Here is a 20,955-nt window from a genome sequence, read left to right as displayed (position 1 = left end):
TATATATTTTCAATTAAATCTATGATTGAAATTTAATGATTTTAAAATATTAAATGTAAAATAATTAAAAATAAAAATAATTTAAACAAATATTAATGGTAAATTTATTTAAAAGTTCACTTATCATCTTTAAATAAATAGTAGAAACTTTCATTGTTTTTTAAATAATAAAAATGATCCTTTCCCTTAAAATAGATTTATTTTTCAAATTATGATATTTAACTTTTTTTTTTTTGGTGAGATTGGTCATTGGACTTCACTTAGCAAGGTCAAGTTATTCATCAAATCTGGACTTGAAAGTTAGGCATTGAAGTCACCGTTTTATTTTCTATTCATAATTGGATTATTTTCTTAAGTCATCCACATTAATTATTTTACTTTGCTTTTTATGTTGTCAAGATTTCTCCAAGATCATTAAGTTTGGTTGTAGCAAACCAATAGTTGAACAAGCATCCAACATTTAGCATTAATCTATATGAATAAGAAGGAAAGAACCTTCTTAAGAGATGAAAAGATGTTTATGCGAATTCTTTACTAGTAGAATAATGTTTGCCTTTTTTGTGTTTAATTTCAATTTTCTCAATACATGAAATGGGAGTAATTTTATTCTAACACCAAATTGATAATTGCTAACTGCACTTAGAAGGGTGGCTAATCATCTTTAAACAGAGGATGAGTTTTTTTAAATTCTATTTCAAATAGCTTTTTTTTTTGCAACTCTTATTCTCAATAAAACTCCTTTAATTAAGTCCTATTCTCAATAGGAGCTTAGTGTGTGTGGTTGGTCATACCCTTTAATAATTCATATTTGGTTGTTATTAATTCCTTTATTTTGAGCTTTCAAATATTTGACTCAATAAATTAAATTTAACTTGATTTAATCCAATTTTAATATTTTACAAGCCACATTCTATTGTGTGTGATTTAATAGATTTTTTAACATGTTGACAATAAATATAAGTAGAAATTGTTCTCATGAGGATTATATGATAGGGAAAAAAATGTCAATTACCAAAATTGTACCTTTTTAGCTTTATATTCAAAGAAAGCTTATTTTGGGGTTTTGGAAGATAAAAAATGAGTAAAATTTAAATTTAAACAAACAAGATTCTAAAACATAAAATCAAAATGCAAACAGAAGCATAATTAATCATAATTGAAATGTATGGGCATGACATAACATAAAACAACATGAATGTAATTACTTAACAAAAAAGCATAATAGTGGGCGGCATATACATTAAGTAAGAATGATATCATACTTAACAAGAAAGCAATTAATTTTGAGGACTTAATCTACTAATGTATTAAAGATACCCTTAGTATAATCTAACGTGAATGGGATGACATAAGCCGAATCAAATGAGCAACATCCAAGTCGGATGCAATTATAAACATAAATATGGATTCTAGATGAATGACAAATGTAACCAAAGTACTACGGTTCAAATACACATAATTAAAAGCTTAAAATAGCATATACTTAAAAGTTTAAAATAGTATAATAATGCTTAAACAAAAAATGGATGATGAGATTAATGGAATGGTATGAGTAGAGCAAAAATACTAGTAATAATCAAATGTAACGAACATGAAAAAAGGAAAGATGAAACTGAACTAAGTATTAATTTAGATCAACAAGAGTAGACTTACAGATAAAAAATAGAAAGGCCAAAATGAATGTGAGAAGAGTGGTAGCAAACCAGTTTGGAAGTTAAATAAAATTGGTAGAAACTGAATTAAACTATCTTGGAAGAACAAAAGCAATGAAAAATAACTTGAGAACTTAGAAAAGAAACTTGAATTGAATTGAAATAAATTTAAATTGTAAAAGAAACAATGCTTAAAAAACACTTGCTAGTTTAGCCGAAAATACAAGAAACTTAAAATAGAATTTTTGCTTAAAAATTACCTAGAAAACTAAAGCTTAAAGAAACATTAAAGGAAAGGGCTAAACTCTACAAAGATGTAGAGGTGAGGGATGCTCTTTGAGTGAGCTTGGAATTTTTATTTATAGTAGGAGTGGAATGAAAAGGGGGATGAACCTATACATTCCCATGTTTCTGAAACTCCTTTCAAATTTCAAAACTTTCCTAGTTTGGTGAAGTGCAAATGTCGACTAAGAGATATGTAGCTTAAATAGATGCTTGAGTGGCCAAAAATTTGTCCTTGATTGGTCCATGTGTACTAACTTTGCTTTGTTGTCAATTCTCTTTCAATTGAAATTCAAATAAACTAAGAGAAAAAAGAGGGAATCAATTAATTTGAATTGATTCTAGATGGTTTTCATGATCTTTTTCACTTGCTTATGAACTCTTTTAAATTTAAATTTATTTTTCACTTGAAGCAAACTTCTTCCTTCCATACATGGGTTGGGGAATATGAAGCTTCTAGAACTGATCCTATGGAGTGGGCTTAAGGTCTTGACCAAATGCTCGTCACCTTTACATCATTTTTTCATTTCATGCATAGCTTTTGGATTCCTCTTAGCTTTCCACCACTTCATGCACACACATGCATATCTTCTAGTTACATTATGTGCCATGTAGATGGATTGCCATGTCATCCAAAAGAGTAATCTTATGCGTTGAGCAACATTATAGGTACCATGGGCTTATTTCCTCATGAAATTACTAAATTGACCTCATCTTTGACCAAACCTACATGCATGGATTTTGGGCATTGCCATCTTTCCTTAGGCTTGCTTGCTAGCATGTTTCTTCAAGTGCCCATAATTGCACCAAATTCAACTAAATTACATCTTTTTTAAGCCAAATTTCATCTTCTTTCATATTTTCCTACAAAATGAGAATTTAAGCATATCAGAAGCAAAAATAAGTTATGATTAGGATAAAATTAATGTATAAGTAAGAATTTAAGTTCTAAAATGGCATGTAAAACACTATAAAATTTAAAGTTATCATAATCTCATACTTAGCTTTTTGCTTATCTTCAGGCATAACAATTTCAAATCAATAATGCTAAAATTCAAGATACATTTTTTGCCAGAAATACCTTGAATAATCCCATTTAATTTTTTGTAAGAGATTATTCAAGACATTTTTCATGCCAAACGCCATATATAAACTAATTTTTTATAGGCAGATACCTATAACTGACTTGCATTTATTTTCAGACATGCTTTTTAAAATGGTAACGGCTATTTTACAATTTTTTAATCAGGTCAAATTTGAAAATAACACTACTTTTCCCCCCAAAATCCTATAATACTATAGGGTGATGTGAGTTTTTTATTCCAAGTCTTTAGGTACTATTGGAAATCTGTCAGTTTTCCTCGGAATCAAATTATTCTAAACCAAATGTTAGAATTAAATACCTAATAGTAAGATTCTAAGGGAAAATGTGTGGATTTTCCCGAACCAAACACCCCCTGAGTTTTTTTAGATTTGTAATTAGCGGCATTTACTTTATAAATGCCATGAAATTTATAAAAGTCAAAGTATATAATGGCGTTTAGGGCAACAAACATCACAAAAATATATTTTTAGTGGCATTTTTAAATTCAAACGCTATTATATAAGAATTTAGTGGCATTTTATAAAAAAAAGTTGCTAATCTTATAAAAACATGGAACTTTGTACCTTTTATTTAAAAATGTTGCTAAAAAATAACCATTAAATCTTCATTTTCATGTAGTGGTGCATATCGAGCTTGGCTTTTAAATACTTGATTCTTTTAGAAAATCTTGGCCAAGTTTTGCATTGAGATAATTAAGATCATCAAATAACACACTACAAAAGTGGTGTTGTGAGTTCATAATAGGAGTGCGACATGGCGTTTCTCACCTCTTCTTCTTTTCTTTTCAATTTTTTTTAAAATTTTTTATTCTTTAATTTTTCTTTATCTTAAGATTTTCATGTTTAAAAATTTATGCTAAACGTTTTCCTTTAATATTGTTGGAAATTAATAATGTATATACTTAAACCACTTAAATAGTAAGAATTTAAATAATTATTCGATAGTTTTTTGTTTACTCTATTACCCAAAATTATTAATGTTTGTATATACAATTAAATGTTCATAGTTAGATCTAACTGAGTTTAACTCAAGCTTCTTGTACTTGTTTTTTAAATCAAGTCTGAGCTTGCCCTACTAATCCATTTATATATATTATTTTTATTAAAATTGAAAGACTATTAGAATATTTATGGGGTATTTGGTTCGAGAAAAAGTAAGATTTCTTGTTGCAATCTTACTTTTTGTAATTTGATTTCTTAGTTTGGTTCACAAAATATGATTTTTGTGGCTTTTTAATATTCTCAACAGTGTAAAAAAAAAAGGAGAATAAAAAACTCTCCCCTAAGATTTTTTTAGATTTCGAAGGGAAAGTGAAAATTTTATCTCATTTACCCTCAATTGTATTTTCAAACTATATTATGCTTTCTAGTCTCCTAAAATTATAGTGTAAATATGATTTTTGTTGTTTATAATTTCAATAAGTACTGTGTTTTTAAGATAAAAAATGTAGTAGATGTTGAAACTATTTTTTTGAAATTCTAAAATTTTAATAAAGACAATATTTTTAAAACAAAAACTTAGTGAATGTTAAAACTATATTTTCAAAATTTTAAAATTTTAACTAAGACTGCATTTTTAAAATAAAAAAATGGATGTTAAAATTTTATTATCAAAATTTTAAATTTTCAACAAAAGGCTGTGTTTTTAAGATAAAAAACATAATCCTTGTTGTTACTCATAACAAAATTAAAATAAAACATGAAATATTTTTACCTAATATTATTACATATAAAATTTAAAATATATTTAGTTAATATTATTACATAAAATTTGTTTCGAGGGTAGGGGTTTACCATTCCCTCTTACATTGACTTTACCATGAAAGTCGTTCCCTGTATTTCCTTTATGTAGAGACAAATCAACATATAATAGTAATTAGAATTGAAAGATTATCTTTGTTGAAAATTATTAAAAAATTATTATAATTCTTTAATTTATACCTTTCCATAATTTATAGGGTGTTGAAGGAATAGATTTTGAATGCATTTGATTTAAAATGTAAACTAAAGTTAAAAGAGCATATTTCCATAAACTAATTAGAAGATTAGCTTGTGTCATCGTAGATATTATCTTGTCTAAGAGTGTATGATTCTTTTTTTTTTACCACATCCTTTTTTTATATAATCGTTTTAGAGACCACTAGATAAATTTGAAAAAAAAAAAATCACCACCAATATTTTTTGGATATGTATGATTGGTTACCTATTAAAACTTACCTTTTTAATAAAATCTTAAAATTAATTAAAAATAATTTTTGGATATGTGAAAATAGTTTGAATTCGGGAGTATGGTTACTCATGGGGAATTATTAGTACTTTCACAATGCTTGTTTAAAAAATGATATCAATTAACCATATGTTATCCTTTAATCTTGACAACAATGATCTTACCTTTGGTATTTAACATTAATTTTTTTATTTTCTTTATTTTAATAAAAAAACATATATTTTTTTTAGTTGTTTACTTGAAAAATAAATAAGAACCTTGCATATTGAAAAATCACTAAAAATATTCTAATACTTTAGCACTATTAAGAGAAACTTTCTCACCTAAAAATTTCTTAAGAATTACTACTTGAACTTTCCAATAATCAAATCATTGGTAGTTTATATTTATCTTTAATATTTATATTTACCATGCATATAATAAAATAAGATGTCTATAATTTAATCCAAATAATATTTTTTAAAAATTCATTTCTTATTTTTTTTATTAAAAAAATGAGAAATCTTTATCAAAAATAATTTTAAATGCTCCAGTACATTGACGGTATTTTAGATAAATTTTCTCACTTAAAAGTTCTTAAAGATCACTACTTAAACTTCTTTAAAATTTCATCCTTGAAAATTTTTGTTTCTTTCAAAAATGATATGCATAAAACATAATATTCATGAATCAATTTGAAATATTATTGTATTATACAACAATTTATTCATTTTTTTGTTAAAAAAAGTAAATGAGAATTTTTATATTGAAAATTATTCTAAATACTTTAGTACTTTGGTAATATTTTTAAAAAAATTTTCTCACCTAAAGATTTCTTAAGAATCACTATTTGAACTTCTTTAGAATCCCATCATTAGAAGAATTTTTATTAGTTATTAATATTTCATTTTAAAAGTTATACAATAATACAATTATCCATAAATGAATTTATTTCTTAACTAATGCATATTTTTATAAATATTTTATATTTTTGTTTCCTTTAAGAAAATTATTCAAATTAAGGAAAAGAAACAAAAAAATATGAGATAAAATGAGAATCTTTGTATTGAAAAGGAGTTTCTAAACATTTTATTACTTTGGTAATTTTTAGAAGACTTTTTTCACCTAGAAAATTCTCGAGATTTGCTACTCAGACTTCCTAAAGTGCCATAATTAGGAATTCGCATTTACTCTCAAATTTTTTTAAAAAAATCCTTTTTCTTTTCTTAAAACAATCATTTTGATTAATTCTAAATTATTGAAATTCACTTGTGAGAACTCTTTTTTTTTTTTTAATCTCAACTTCAATCATTCATAAACAATTTCATCAATTTAATACTAAAATGCATGAGAAATATATAGATAAATGAACAAATAAAACTAAAATAGAATTTACCATAAGTTGGGCTAAAATCCAAGTAAATATGGCATGATCCAAAGAGTTGGGTTGCAACTTGGGCTAAGTCTGTGATGGGCTAAGGCAGAAGCAGACCTAGTTGGGCTAGTATGGGTTAAAGTGGGTTTATTAGGATCCAGGTCAAGTTTATGAAAAAGGTCTTTTGGATTCTTTTTTATTTAAAAAAAAAACATATAAACACTAATTTTTTGTAAAAAACATTTTCTTGTTCTTTCTTAAAAACTATATATAAACTCTCTCACCGACAAAAAAAAACCCATTTTTCAAATTCAGTTATTGGCCACCCACCAAGCTACTGCTTATGCAGTCTTCAACGTTCATCAATCAGTCTCATTTCTAGCCAAACTTATCACCACAACTTCATTTCTTCCTTTTCTTTTTGAATTCGAGCTCGAATTCTCTTAAAATTTAACCAAGCTCCATAAGTGTAGCCTTAGAGCCTATAACTTTAAAACCTAAAAACACTAACCTTTGCAACTCCAAATCCTTTAAGATTACAACATGTTCTTCTCTTTCCCATAACCTTTTTTCTCACCTAGAATCAAGGCTCTAAGCTATCTTAAACCTTACCAAAATTGAGACTTTGTCACTTTCTATTTTGTTTCATTTTTGGTTTATGATAATTTTTTTTTGTTTTTTTAATTTTGCTACTAGTTGTTCTTTGTGTGGGATGTGGTTGAATTGTTACATTTTTTTTATGGTTTGCAGGTTGCGATCGGGGTTTGGGCATTTTCGACTAAGATTGTTTTAGGTGGATTAGCTATAGTTGTTAGGAAGGTCTGGGTGCTAGAGGCTCAATGAGATGGGGCTATGAGGGTTAGCTTAGGGGTCTTAAAAAGGGAAAGATGTGCTAGCAATTTTGTTCAAAGTTGAGGTTTTTGTTTGAAAGGCTTTGATGGTTGAACAGTTGGTGCTATGGTGAAAGTACGACATGGTTTGTGTTGTTGTAGATTAAAAGGTAGTTTTTATTGATAAGAAAAAGTTGTGATGGTTTGCATATAGGGCTAAAATGTGGCTAGGTAGTTTAGATGGTGGTCACGATGGGTTTTGTGAGCATAGGGTTAAAGGTGGTTTGGGCTTGGTGATCAAATGAGTGATGTGCATAGGGTAAGATTTAGGTCAATGGTAGCAAAGGGGTCTCGGTTGCGTAGACTAGCAAAAGAAGGGGCTATTCGATATTTCTTGACTTAGATGGCTTCAAGGGATGGTTTGGTTGTGATGGGATTTGGTGGACCATAGGTTTTATGTTGGGGTTGGGAATGGTTGGTATTAGTGCAGGTAAAGGCCGATGAAGATAAGTGCTGGGTATGTAAAGGGACAGGTGTTAGGTATGTGTTGGGACGAGTGCAAGGTATATGCCAAATGGGTGTTCTAGTTGCTTGTGGAGAGGGATTAGGTAGTTGTTTTCTGTGTGTTTTGGCTTTTAGGTCAATTTGGTTTTCTAATGATGTTTGGTAATGATGGAGGAGGAACTATGTAAATTTTTGCTCTATCTTTTTCTTAGCCTAAAGTCCGCCTCTTGTTTCTATGAATTGTCTTCTATTTATCAATAAAAGTTTGCTGCCTAAAATCTTGACTTGCTATGACTTGCACGCAGCTTTCAGGGTATGGTTGCAGGTTAATGGTTTGTGCAATTACTTGCCAGCCACTACTTGTCGGCTATTTTTTTCTTTGTTTTTTTTGTTCTTCTATTCTTTATTGTTTTGTTTGTTTTCTTTAGTTTGTGCTTTTTTTCTATTTTTAATTATTAAAAATAAAAGTGCAATTGGGTTTAAAATTGAAAATTGTGTTCCATTAGATTTCAGGCTTTAAACTTATACTAAATTTAGGCCATTAATAACATATTTAGGCTTTTTGAATAAGGCTTTCAAATTTTAACCCAAAATTGATTTAACAACAAAATGGAATGATCCAAAAATAACTAATTCAAAATTAAGCCTAATTGAGCTCAATCTAATTGAAATGCGTAATTTGCCCAAATTAAAATGTTTAAACCAAGCATAAAAATCAAATAAAACTTGAATCGATTCGAACAAAATTAGGCATATACAACTTCCTTTTTTTGTACATTGAGAATTAAGAATAATGCAAAAATATAGACAATAATTTTGTCCAAATTAACAATTAAAGGTTTTTCAAATTTTTTTGAAGACTTTTTTGGTATTTTTTTTGTCTTTTTTGTCGTTTTGTTTTTCCTTTTTAGGATTTTCTTGATTTTTGGTTTTTTTTTTTGTTGTGTGTTTTTTTTTTTTTTTTTGTTTCTAATGAACTTGACCATTTGAAAACAAATTTAAAAAGCTTTTTTAAACAAAGGCTTAATGACTTTTAAAAATAAAATAAGAAATCATGCCCAAAGCTCATACAACTCTTGAAACTAAAATAGAACGAATCTTGTCCGGAGGACTTAGAAATGGTCAAAGGTTTTACAAATCTCAACATTTACAAAAGCTCCTCTAATCACAAGCATTGAAACTTTAAAAATTTAAAAATACTCAGAGGCCTTACAAATCTCAACATTTACAAAAACTCCTTTAATCACAAGCATTAAAACTTTAAAAATTTAAAATGTTTTGCTAAAAAAACTTAAAGATTATGCTTGAAGGTCTTACAAATAATGACATTTATGAAAACTCCTATAATCAGAGGCATTAAAACTTTAAAGATTTAAAATATTTTACCTAGAAGACTGAGAGATTATGTTCGAAGGTCTTATGAATCATTCGAATCTTTACACGAAGCTTTGGAAAGACATTTAAAATTTTGAAGTTTTGTCCGAGGTTTTGAAAATCCTTTAAAAATTTAAAAGTTTGCCCAAAGGTCTTGGAGATCATTCAAAAATTTAAGATTTTGCCCTAAAGTTTTGGAAATCATTTAAATATTTAAAATTTTGCTCGAAGGGTTTAAAAATCTTCAAAATTTTAAGATTTTGCGTGGAGATCTTTAGAAATCATTCAAAAATCTAAAAATTTTTAGAGAGGTCTTGAATATCATTTAGAAATTTAAGATTTTGCCCGAAAGTCTTTGGAAATCATTTAAAAATTTGAAATTTCACCCGAAGATCTTTGAAAATCTTTCAAAAATTTAAAATTTTACTAGGAGGTTTTGAAAATCATTTAAAATTTTACTTGGAAGTCTTGAAAATTTTGTCTGAAAGACTTTCAAATTAATTTTAGAAAATTTGCTTGTAAAAGATGAAACATTCAATTTTTAAGATTTTTTCGATTTCGGATATCACCACAAAAAAGAACTCAGACATCACCACCAAGTAAATGCAAATGTTAATCAAACATTATTATTTGAATATCACCATCGAGAAAACTTTAGTGGTATGTAATCATGAATATTCGGATATAACTACCGAGTAAAAATGCAAATGACTTCAGATATTATCATTGAAGAAAAGTCAAATATCATCGCCGAGTAACTTTGTAAAAAACTTGATCACAATATTTTTCTTAACTAGTTCCAATTTTATTGGGCTTAAAATTTGGGTGTCAACTAAACTAAGCATAAATCTTGTCGATGTCAGCTAATCTGGGTTTAAAATGCTAGCTAATCAGGGTTTGGGTGCCAGCTAATTTGGGTTAAGGTGCCAGCTAAACTAGGCTTGTAATTTGATTGATACAACTAAACTGGGCTTGAAATCTGATTGATGCCAGCAAAATTAGGCTTAAAATCTTATCTCTTTCAAAATTTTTTAGCATTTATTCCTTCTAAAACTCAACTTGTTATCATATCTCATCTTTTTTTCCATTCATTTCTTCAATAACCCCTTCTTCTTTTGTAGATTTTTTTTTACTCTTCAAACTTTTTTGTTATTTTTGTCTATTGTCAAACTATTTTCTTTTTTCTCTCTTTTTTTAATGATAGTATTCCTTCCCTCTTTTTGCTTTTTTTTTCTTTTTCTTTTTTTTTTTTTTAATTTCTTTCACTTTCCTTGGTAGACTTTGCTTTTCTTTTTTCTTGAATTGAAAGATTTTTATACCTTTTTTTTTTTAACTTTACTTTCAAAGACTTTTTTTTTCTTCTTTTTTGTTTTGACAAATGCAATCATAATGCAAATGTCTCTATTATTATTATTATTATTATTATTATTATTATTATTAATGAGAAAATAAAATTAAGATCAAGGAAACCAAATTTAGATACCAATAAGGTCATTAAGTTAAAATTAAGGATAATACATAGTTAACTGTTGACCTAACCCTCTAAAAATGGCATGCCTAGTGGAGTCGCCAAGCTATCATAATGGTTTTGGAGATTGCTAAATGAATTTGAAAACAAAAAGAAAAGAGTCACCACCAATTTTTTTTTGTTGAGTGTGATTGGCTACCTATTAAAACTTATCTTTTTAATAAAATCTTAAAATTTATTAAAATGTAATTTTTGGGCTTGTAAAAATTGTTTGGACTTGAGAGTACGGTTATGCATGAGAAAGAATTAGCACCCCCACAATGCCTATTTTAAAAACGGTACCAATTAACCATATACTCTCCTTTAATCTTGACGAAAGTGATCTTACCTTTGGTATTTAACATTAATTTTCTTTATTTTCTTTATTTTAATAAAAAAAAACTTTTGTTTTTAGTTGTTTACTTAAAAAATAAATAAGAACTTTGCATATGAAAAATCCCTAAAAATATTCAATACTTTGGTAATATTTAGAGGAACTTTTTCACTTAAGAATTTTTTAAGAATCACTACTCAGGCTTCCTAATAATCCCATCATCAGTGGTTCATATTTATCTTCAATATTTATATTTATCATGTATAAAGTAAAACATGATTCTATAATTTAATCCAAATAATATTTTGTAAAAATTTATTTCTTATTTTATTTATTAAAAAAATGAGAAATATTTATCAAAAATTATTCTAAATACTCTAATATATTGATGGCATTTTAGATAAATTTTTTAATTTAGACGTTCCTAAAGAATCATTACTTGGACTTTTTTAGGATCTCATCCTCCAAAATTTTCATTTCTTTTAAAAATGCTATATATCATAAAATATAATATTCATGAATCAATTTGTAATATTAATTATACAAAAATTCATTCATCTTTTTTTGTAAAAAGAAAGTAAACTAGCATTTTTATATTGAAAATTATTCTAAATACTCTAATATTTTGATAATATTTGAAAAAAATTTCTTACCTAAGAATTTGTTAAGAATCACTATTCGAACTTCTCGATAATTCCATCATCAGAAGAATCTTTATTAATTATTAATATTTTAATCTAAAAGTTATACAATAATACAATTATCCATAAATGAATTTATTTCATTAAAAAATGCATATTTTTATAGATATTTTATATTTTTGTTTCCTTAGAGAAAATTATTCAATTTAAGGAAAATAAACAAAAAAATATGAAATAAAATGAGAATCCTTGTATTGAAAAAGACATTCTAAACATTTCAATACTTAGGTAATTTTTCAATACTTAGGTAATTTTTAGAAGATGTTCTTCACCTAGGGAATTTTTGAGAATCGCTACTTGAATTTCCCAAAGTCCCATCATCGAGAGTTCACATTTACTTTCAAATTTAAAAAAATATTTTTCCTTTCTTAAAAAAAATTGTTTTGTTTAATTCCAAATTATTAAAATTCATTTGTGAAAACTCTTTTTTTTAACCATAACTTCAATCATTCATAAACAATTTCATCTATTTAATACTAATAAGCATGAAAAATAAATAGATAAATGAAAAAATAAAACAAAAATAGAATTTACTACAGGTTGGGCCAAAATCCAAGTCAAAATGGTATGATCCAAAGAGTTGGGTTGCAACTTGGGCCAAGTCTGTGGGGCTAATGCAAAAGCAAACCTGGTCTGGCTATCACAAGTTGAAGTGGGTTTAACAGGACTGAGTTAAGTTTTTTGGGTTCCTTTCTCTCTTTTTTTTTTTTTAGAAAAAAACTTATAAAAGCTAAATTTTTTAAAACATTCTCTTCCTGTTTCTTAAAAAAAAAAATACAAACTCTCTCAACAATAAAAAAAACCTCTTTTTCATATTCATCCGTTGGCCACCTGCCTTTTTTGGCCAATCTCATTTCTTCATTTCTAGCCAAACTTCTCATTACAACTTCATTTCTTCCTCTTCTTTACAAATTCAAGCTCAAATTCCCTTAAATTTCAACTAAGCTCCCTAGATTTAGCCTTGAGCCTACAACTTTAAAACCCAAAAACACCAACCTCTATTGCTCTAAATCCTTTGAGATTACAACATGTTCTTCTTTTTTCCACAACTTTTCTTCTCACCTCAAATCAAGGCCCGAAGCCATTTCGAACCTTACCAATATTAAAACTTTTTCACTTCTCTGTTTTGTCTCTTTTTTTGTTTGTGATACTTTCTTTTTTTGCTACTGGTTGTTCATCGTGTGGGATGTGGTTAAATTGTTATTTGATTTTTTTGTATTTTTTTATGGGTTGCGATGAGGGCTATTTGAATTTTTTTGTTGAGGTTGTTTAGGTGGATTGGCTTTAGTTGTTGGGTGCCAAAGGGTCAAAAAGATAGGGCTATAATGCTTAGCTTAGGTGTTGGCAATTTCATTTAAAATTGAGGTTTTTCTTTGGAAGGCTCTGATAATGGAACAGTGATGTTGTAGGGAGGGGTGCAAGGTGGGTTGTGTTGTTGTAAATTGCTGGGTAGTTTTTGGTGACGAAGAAGAGTTGTGATGGTTTGTATATGGGGCTAGAAGGTGACTAGGTAGTTTAGATAGGTGGTTACGATAGGTTTTATGAGCAAGGGTTGAATATGGTTTAGGCTTGGTGATCAGATAAGTGATGTCTGCTTAGTAAAGTTTTGGTTGATAGCGGTAGAAAGGTCTTGGTAGCACAAATTGGCAAAGGGATAGGTTGTTGGGTGTTTCATAGCTTAGGTGGTTTTAAGGGCTAGTTTGGTTATGAAGGGATTTGATGGATCATGGGTTCTACATTAGGGTTGGGAATGGGCTAGTACTAGTGCAAGCAAGGGTTGGTGAAGGACGGTGCTAGGTATGCGTAGGCAAAGGTGCTTGGTGTGCCGAATAGGTGTTCTTGTTAGCTGTGAAGAGGGATTGGGTAGTAGTTTTCTGTGTGTTTTGGCTTTTGGATCAGTTTGGTTTTCAAATGATGCTTGATAATGATGGACGAGGAACTATGTAAAATTTTTGCTCTGGCTTTCTCTTAGCTAAAAGTCCCCCATTTTGTTTGTATGAATTGTCTTTCATTTATCAATAAAAGTTTGTTGCCGATAACCTTGGCTTGTTGTGACTTGTAGGCTACTTTTAGGGTATGGTTGCATGGTAGTGGTTTATGCAATTGCTTGCCGACCACTACCTCTCAATTGTCTTTTTCTTTTTTTTTCTTATTCTTTTGTTCTTTGTTGTTTTATTTGTGATTTTTTTTCATTTTTAATTAATAAAAATAAAAGTGAAATTGGATTTAAAATTGAAAATTGGATTATATTGAATTTTGAGACTTTAAGAATTGGGCTTTAAACTTGGACTACATTTAGACCATTAATAACAGATTTGGGCTTTGGACCTTCAAATTTTAACCCAAAATTGATCTAATAACTAAATGGAATGATCTAAAAATAACTAATCTGAAACAAAGCCTACTCGAGCTCAATCTAATTGAAACATGTAATTTGCTCGAATTAAAACATTTAAACTAAGCATAAAAATCAAACAAAACATGAATTGATTCGAAAAAAATTAAGTATCTACACTTTTGTTGCAAAGTACTAGGAATAGTTAATTGCCTACTTATTCTTTTTTTTTTCATACATGTCTTTGAATTGATTTAATAAATATTCTCAACTTCTATAAGTTGAGGGAACCTTAACTAACCTCTCTTCTTTATTTTCAACCTTTGCCATAAAACTTTTAAAATGATTTAAAACTTTTTATCTAGACAATAAATATATTGATTCATATTGCGAATAATCATTAATCAAAATAAGGAAATAAGAGGCTCCATGACGTGCCTTCACACTCATAGGTCCACAAGTATCTGAATGGATTAGATCCAAAGATTGAGATACCCTTTTTGCTTACCAAAAGGTTTCTTCTAGGTTTTTCCTGTAACACAAGTTCCCAAGTGGGTAAGCTAATTTTTTTAAACATCCTAATAGGCCTTTTTAATCCAACCTTATCATCTTATCTTAGTGATATGACCTAATAGTTTATGCCATTTAAAAGAAATAGATATGTTATAAGAAAAAAATGCAACATAAGAAGTATAACTAGTATTATACTCCAAATCCAATGTAAAAAAAAAATCACTATTTAAATCACCATAACAATAAAACTTATTTCCTAAATAAATATCGAACTAATTTCTCTCAAAATGAGAAAAAAAATCATACCTTCAACTAGACTTGATAATCTAAAATATAATACGGTGATACAATACAAAAATGATACAAATAAAAGACATAAAGTTGATATGATTTAAAATTTTAGCAAAAACCATATATGGGTTTAACAAACCAAAAGAAAATGTTTTTTTTTATATTTTCATGTCAATACGAATTGAAACACTTAATTTTCGTGTAAAACATGACACGAGTACATGAATTATCAATATTTTACATGATAAAAATACACTAATTGTCATATATACTTTTAATAAAACTAAAACTGAAAGTAGATTATTTAAACTAATGATGCATACAACAAATCATGTTCAAGTAAGGTGCGCCCATTACGCAACTTAACTACTTGACTATGTAGGTTCCAACACTAAAGATCTCTTTTACCTTTGGTAACATAATGGCTGCCTACTGAAACTCAATTGTAATATGTAAATTTTACTTTGACTCTACTTATATGTTTTGTTGCTCGAGTCTTCAATCTAACTAAAGAAAGAATAAGCAACAAGAACATGTGAACAAATATAAGTGCTAATAGAGCTAGGCTTGGATTGTGCATTCTTTTGTTTAGTGCAATCATGAGCAAAGCAACCAAAATTTTCACTTTTGTAACATTTAACTTTGTTGATGTTCTTTTTTTCATGCTTGGCTTTTGGATGCTTGGCCATGTTGTCATCCTTTGGTACTAAATTCTTAGCATTCTTCAACTTAGCTTTATTTTAATGATTATAGGTGGGTCATTTTCTCTTACGCTGACTCGTATGAGCTACATTAGTACCTCCACGAGGTCACTTCTTTGCACTCTCTTTCAAGCTTAAGATATGAGAGATGTTATCATAATTCTTCACATTATGATAATGTGTCAGCACCAATTTCACTTGGCTTTAAAAAGCCTCCTTGTAACTAATTGAACTTGTTGTTAATCAACGAGCTCAATTCCAGTCACTCTTAACTCTCTTATCATTGCAAACATCATCCTTAAGTGCTCTGCAATACAGTGTGAAGGATTAATAATATTAGTGAACCTTAACATACAAGGCACGACACTAAGTTCTAGTTGTTCCACCAAATTTTAATTTTAGTTGATCTCATATTTATTTAGCAATTTTAAAAGTCTTATATTTATTTAGAAGCAAAAGTGCACTTAAAAAGTTACTAAAAATTATTATATTAATTATATTTTAATTAAAAAAACATATTTCAATTAGAGGCAAATATCATTATATATTATGGCCCATATTACTTTTGTCTCTAAAAATTATGATTTAAAGGCAAATAAGCTAAATGCCTCAAATTGTTTGCCTCTAAAAGCACTTTGTGTTGAAGCGAGTGGATAGATATGTCTATGCTCATGAACACCTTGATGTACTATATGGTCAAGTATTGATTCTTTTGTTGGTCAAAATTTTTAAATTTTGATTTATCATTTTATATTTATCATTAGTAAAAATATGAAAAAAAGAACATTGTTTTAAAATTTTGAATGAAATAGTTTTTAAACATATATTTACAAAATAAAATTTAATTAATTTCAACTACTATTTTAAAAGAAATAGTTAATCAAAAATATACTTTTTTCATGACACTCCAGATTTTCTATGAAATAGTTAATAGTTATGTTAATATAGCTAAGGATATTTTGCATAACATATATAAATAATTTTTTTTTCTTTTTTAAGTTGAAAAACATGAATAGATATATGGTTTTTAATTAAAAAAAAAAAAGATAAAGCTAACTTAATTTGAGTATGCATACGGGTGTTGGTAGATATGCTAGAGAAGTTAGATGCTTGAGACGCACTGACCTCATCAAGACATTAGCTGTAAATCTGCCGCCCGATACCATCCACCTTGAAACCAAAGTTGTCCCCATTAAATTAGATCCATTTACATCTTATCTGATTCTGCAACTACATGGTGGAAATGTGCTAATGGCCAAGGTAATATATAATTTCTTTATTCACTTGCTTTTTTTTATTAAAGGAAAAGATTTTGGTTGCTATAAAATAAAATAAAATTAAAAGAATTCAGAATATAATTTAATTAGTTCATATAGTTATTCTTGACAGATGACATTCATTCAGTAAGTTTAAAATCTGAATCCCATCACTTGTAATTTTTTTCTCTATCGGCTAAGATATTTCCTTTGTAAAAATTAAAAAAAAAAACTAAAAGTAACATTAATGGTTTAAAATTCATCCATATACACAAGGAATGTTGAATTCATATCAATGGAAATGGTTGGAAAGCAAGTTGTTATCGAATGTGATGGTGTGAATTCTACCATTGCAAACATTCTTGGACTAAAATCCATAAGTGTTTTCACTACATGTGCTGTTAGAGGTTTCACAAATTATGAAGCAAGTCATAAATTTGGTAGCGCCTTCCTTGTTTTCAACAAAGATGATGCTCAGCTTAGACTAATGTCGGTCACCAACAAGCTAATGTATTGGTTTGTAACTCGAAAACTAACTTCTCAAGATAATTTTGCCTCACAATAATTAATTAATTAATTAATTTGTTTAAATATTTTTGATACTTTTTCCTTTTGTCAATTCTTAATGATTTTGTTTTAATTTATCAACAGATTTCATGGTTTCAAAATATCATAAGCTGATTAAAAAGACAATTGTGGAAGTAATAGGGGTTTTCTAAACCACATAATGGAGATGGTAAAGAACAGTGTTGAGGACTCCTTACATCTAACAAAATTGAGATATTGAGCACCTTAGGATTTGCTTTATACAATTTTCGTAAAGGGACTGTGACAGTGGCCGAAGATGCCATACATGCAACAGGTCCATTCTTGGCACAAGGTGGCTCGACATCTTTAAAGGATGCAGTTGTGCTGGCAAGATGCTTATCACAAAATATGCGTATCACCATTGATCGAAAAGGAAGAAAATGAGGGAAAATGTTGATGCTAAAGGCAACAGCTGCATTAGATCAATATGCCAGAGGGCAAAAACTAAGAGTGTTTTGGTTGTCATTTGAAACTTTTGTGATTGGGACCATGCTCGATAGTTCATCTACTCTACTAAAAAGCTTATGCTTTATTGCCCTAGTCATCCTCTTTTGAGATAAAACTACCCACACTCCCTATGATTGTGGTCTTCTTTAAGTTGCTACTAAATGACAATAAGTGCTGAGCACAACATATTTAAATGTTAGGGGATTTTAATACACTAAACTATTTGTTGCTGAATAAAACAGAAGAAATAATAAGAATCTTCACTTTTACCTACAAATCGATGCTTCAAGGTTATATTTATTAAGACAATGCTATAAACATGTAAATGTTGGTGTAAGGTTCATATGTGAGTAAAAAATTTTATATCATTAAAAATTTTGAATGACATATCTTATATATATATATATAGGATCTAAGAACCCAACAACTTAAGCTTTTGGACTCAAATGGTGTCCAACATGTATGTATAAGCTCTCTGGTGTGCTTTCATGGCTTAAAATGCAACAACTGGTATCAGAGCTAATGTTATAGGTTCGAGTCCCAATAGTGTTATAAGGGGAGATTGTTGGCCAAATCAGAGGTTGGCCAAATCAGAGGTTTCTCACTTCCATCAACTTTATATGCTCGAACATTGATATCAGAATAAAAATGTTTGACTTGAATGCAGCGAGTGTGCAAAAGTAAAATACCTAAGTGGGCAATGTATTGAGTTAACTTAGAGTACAAGTTTGAGTCTCAGTAATATTACTGTGGGAGATTGTTGGCATATCGAAGGTTGGTTACATCCATCAACTTTATATACTCGAATACCAGTATCAAAGTAAAAAGGTTCGACTCTCTATATGCTCAAACACTAGTATCAGAGTAAAAATTTGATGAGAATTGACAAGTGAACTTAAATGCAGCAAGTGTGCAAAAGTGAAACACCCAAGTGTGCAACATATCAAGTCAATATGGAGTGCAAGCTTGAGGGGCACCGAGACAACCTAGGTAGCAAAATTGAGTGCTATGGTCAGACTTAAAAAAGTGCACTAAAGATGTGAGATTGCCTAGCCCAAAAGAAATGTTGATAGGATTTACTCTCACAAGGAATTGCTAAGGTAAGACCTGATAAGAACTCACAAATGAACAGAAAGATTGTTGGGATAAAGTTTACATGTGAGTAAAGAATCTTATATCACTAAAAAATCTGAATGAGATATCTTTTATATACATAAAGGATTCAAGAACCCAATAACTTAAGTTTTTGAGCTCAATTAGTGTCCAACATATATGTATGGGCTCTTTATTGTGCTTTCGTGGCTCTAAGTATGACAAATCTCCCAACAATAAAAAACATATATATATATATATATTTACACAAGAAAAAATTAGTTGTGTCTGCATAATTTTATGTGAATATAGTTTTTTTCCTATTTATTATATATAAAGTAAGTCTAGTTTCAATACACTAGTTAATTTAACTTTATTTGTTAATTTTTTATATTATTACTATTTTATAATAAAAATAAAATATATGATTCAATAATTAGTAGCAATATATAGATTTGATTAATCAAAAAGAAAATATGTTATGTTTTTCTTTTTTTTTTTTTTTGCCTAAGAAACTTTTATAATATAAGTAAAAGACCATGTGCAATATTCTATAAGCAATTGATGATCATTTATGCTCATTAAATATTAAATGTTTAATTTTTTAATTTATTTTTATATATTAAAAATAACTTGTTCTCCATATTATATATATATATAATATATAATGCTAGGTTTTCTTACATTTAAGTATAAATATTAAATGTTTTACTTTTTAATTCATTAAATATTAAGTGTTTAAGTGGTTGTTTATTTGATTGCCTGCAACCGCATTTTATTCAAGTAAATTTTGAATAAAATTTGATATTTCTTTTTAAATTTTACCATTTTTCATTTTATCGAGTTTAAATTGAAAATTGATACTTTAGTTGTCTTTGCAATCTGGTCTTATAGGTTTGGGTTCTATTTTTAACATAAAAAAGAAAAAAAATCCTCTTTATTCTTAATATGTAATAAAAATTTTTAATATTTTATCTAAAAATAAATAATATATTTTCAATTAAATCTATGATTGAAATTTAATGATTTAAAATATTAAATATAAAAATAATTAAAATACTTTAAAATAAAAGTAATTTAAACAAATATTAATCGTAAATTTAATTAAAAGTTCACTTATCATCTTTAGACAACTAGTAGAAACTTTCATTGTTTTTTAAATAATAAAAATGATCTTTTCCCTTAAAATAGATTTATCTTTCAAATTATGATATTTAACTTTTTTTTTGTTAGATTGGTCATTGGACTTCACTTAGCAAGGTCATGTTATTCATTGAATCTGGACTTGAAAGTTAGGCCTTGAAGTTCCCGTTTTATTTTCTATTATAATTGGATTATTTTCTTAAGTCATCCACGTTAATTATTCGACTTTGCTTTTAATGGTGTCAAGATTTCTCCAAGATCATTAAGTTTGATTGTAACAAATCAATAGTTGACCAAGTGTCCAACATTTAACACTAATCCACATCAATGAGGAAATAACCTTCTCATGAGTTGGGAGTAATTTTATTCTTATGCCAAATTGCTAATTGCTAACTGCACTTAAAGGGGTGGCTAATCATTTTTAAACAGAAGATGAGTTTTTCCAAATTCTATTCCGAACAGAATTTTTTGTTTTTTACCAAGTCTTATTCTTAATAAAACTCTTTTAATTAAGTCCTATTTCAATGGGAGATTAGTGTGTATGGTCGGTCATACCCTTTAATAATTGTTATTGGGCCGTTATTAATTCCTTTATTTTGGGCCTACAAATATTTGACTCAATAAATTAAATTTAACTTGATTTAACCCAATTTTAATATTTTACAAGCCACATTCTATTGTGTGTGATCTAATAAATTTCTTAACATGTTGACAATAAAT

At 28.0% G+C, this 20,955-nt stretch overlaps 1 pseudogene; it reads left to right on the top strand.

Annotated features, from left to right (window-relative positions):
• The first annotated feature begins 1,522 nt into the window (after positions 1–1,522).
• Positions 1,523–18,150, top strand: LOC111313223 (monooxygenase 1-like; annotated as a pseudogene).
• The last annotated feature ends 2,805 nt before the right edge of the window (positions 18,151–20,955 follow it).

This window comes from Durio zibethinus, chromosome 23 (genome assembly GCF_047325235.1).
Source record: "Durio zibethinus cultivar Kanyao isolate XHJ-2024 chromosome 23, ASM4732523v1, whole genome shotgun sequence".
Classification (NCBI taxonomy): Eukaryota; Viridiplantae; Streptophyta; class Magnoliopsida; order Malvales; family Malvaceae; genus Durio; species Durio zibethinus.
The sequence above is the reverse complement of the archived record's forward strand: the minus strand, read 5'-3'. Positions and strand labels throughout refer to the sequence as shown.